The following is a 1,944-nucleotide window of genomic DNA, read 5'->3' as shown; positions in this document are numbered from 1 at the left end:
TAATTGAAAAAGTGGGTAAAATAACATAATTAAGGAAATGAAATAAAAATGATGTTATATAATGTAAAGAAATATGAACATATCAGTTATTAATAATTTAAAAATTGAAATATGGAAAGAAAAAGAAAATTGAGAGGAAGAAAATATATGTAACAATAATAATGGATAAAGAGGCAAAATATAAGTAAAGTATACCATAAATAATGAATAGAAAAAAAATTTTTTTTTGAAAACACCAATAATAATATAGTGAACACAACTTATAACGTGGGTAAGGAATATGAATAAAAGTGAAGAAGGGGTGGTAAAATATAGAAAGGGGAAAGAAAAAAAAGAATAAAATGAACCTGTTAGCTTGAAAATCAAACGCCTAATGGATACTGCGCCAATGACGACCAAACTCTAAATTCTTTGATAGATAAGTTATCAAAATAATAAAAGAAAACCATTTACTGTTAACCAACGTTTCGCTTCACTTTGCAGGGCTTCATCAGGGCTGTCAGACTGAAACAGAGATGACGACTGTGTGTAAATCAGACAGCCTTGCAAAGTGGGGCGAAACGTTGGTTAACAATAAATAGTTTTCTTTTTAATATTTTGATAGCTTTATTGACCGCCACTCGGACTATCTTAACTGCAACTTTTTTTTTTTTTTATAAGAAAACTCAGAATAAAGTTAAATTTTTTTAAACTCCATAAGGGAAATGACCATTAATAAATTTAGTTTCATATTGTTTTTTAAGATGCAGTGGCCGATAACTCGGAGATTTCATGTTACTAACACTTCCTACCCACTTTTATTAGATAGATAAGTATATTTTGAAAGCATATACTAAGCAGATTTTTTCCCGGATTTTCCTGAGAGGAAACTCCAGCCCCTCTCGAAGCTAGCCCCGGGAACAATGGCCATTACAAAGATAGCCTGCGTCAGCTGCTCAGTATCTCTTGAGAGTTCTCTTCTGAGAGACAACAGCATCGTCGTTCGGGGATGACCTTGGAGAAAACTAATCGATTTGCATTGCTAAGTCGATATACAAAAATTTAAGGTTGTAATCGGAGCTCTATATCGTCAAAACTGCTAACACTACTATAAAACCTAGTTGAACATAATGTTTTTTTTAATAATTTATTTATTATTATTTATAACTGTATAAAGAGTCAATGTTAAGCGAAAATTTCGATTGGATCAGTCGAAAAATAAAAAAAATACTACGGTTTTTATAAGCTAGCTGGTTTAGTCGAGGGGTTAGCGGGTTACCAATTGATTTAATTTTTAAATAATTTATTTATTGTTATTTAAAACTGTATAAAAAAATATACAACAAGTAAATTTGCTGTAGGTGACATAGTGACATGATATAAACATGTGGAGAATCTACCCATTGATAGAACTCCAATAAAATTTCTAGAAGAGAAGATCTCGAGGCCATCTTCTTTTCAGACGCCTAGGAGGATTATTGGATAATGAAGGAGAAGCCAGATTAGAAACAAATGGATTTGGGTGGTTGAGAAGTTTATCATGGAAGGAATGGTTTTGGCCAAAAGCGGCAACATATGGGACATTAGGTCATGATGGATGATTTTATTTGTGACTAAGTAAGCAGCATTAAGGATTTTACGAAGGATTTTGGATTGTAAGGATTGGATTTGGAAGGAATTTGATGGTTTGGTGGACCCCCAAAGCTCAACTCCGTATGTCCAAATAGGCCTCATAGATCAGTCTTTTGTAATGGATTGAATATAATTTAAAGTAGAGTAAATTAGCTAAAATATGAGCCCCAAAAGAGCAATTACGTTCAATAGTTCTCGAGATATGCTTTTTTAATAACTTTTTTTTTTTAATAACAAGCATTTCCCGCCTTCAACCTTGCTTTTATGGTCAGATTATCCACTCAAGTTGAGTGTTTGCGGCTTTAGCGCACTTGCTCAGCCTCCACTGGCTCA

General features: G+C 32.8%; 1 long non-coding RNA gene across 1 annotated transcript in view; it reads right to left on the bottom strand.

Moving 5' to 3' along the window:
• Positions 1 to 1,944, bottom strand: part of LOC136796745 (uncharacterized) — an 85,134-nt gene that overhangs the window by 7,781 nt on the left and 75,409 nt on the right. The window lies entirely within an intron of this gene.

The sequence above is a fragment of the Halyomorpha halys genome, unplaced genomic scaffold, assembly GCF_000696795.3.
Source record: "Halyomorpha halys isolate HHAL.00 unplaced genomic scaffold, Hhal_1.1 Scaffold1215.1, whole genome shotgun sequence".
NCBI classification, from domain to species: Eukaryota; Metazoa; Arthropoda; class Insecta; order Hemiptera; family Pentatomidae; genus Halyomorpha; species Halyomorpha halys.
The sequence above is the reverse complement of the archived record's forward strand: the minus strand, read 5'-3'. Positions and strand labels throughout refer to the sequence as shown.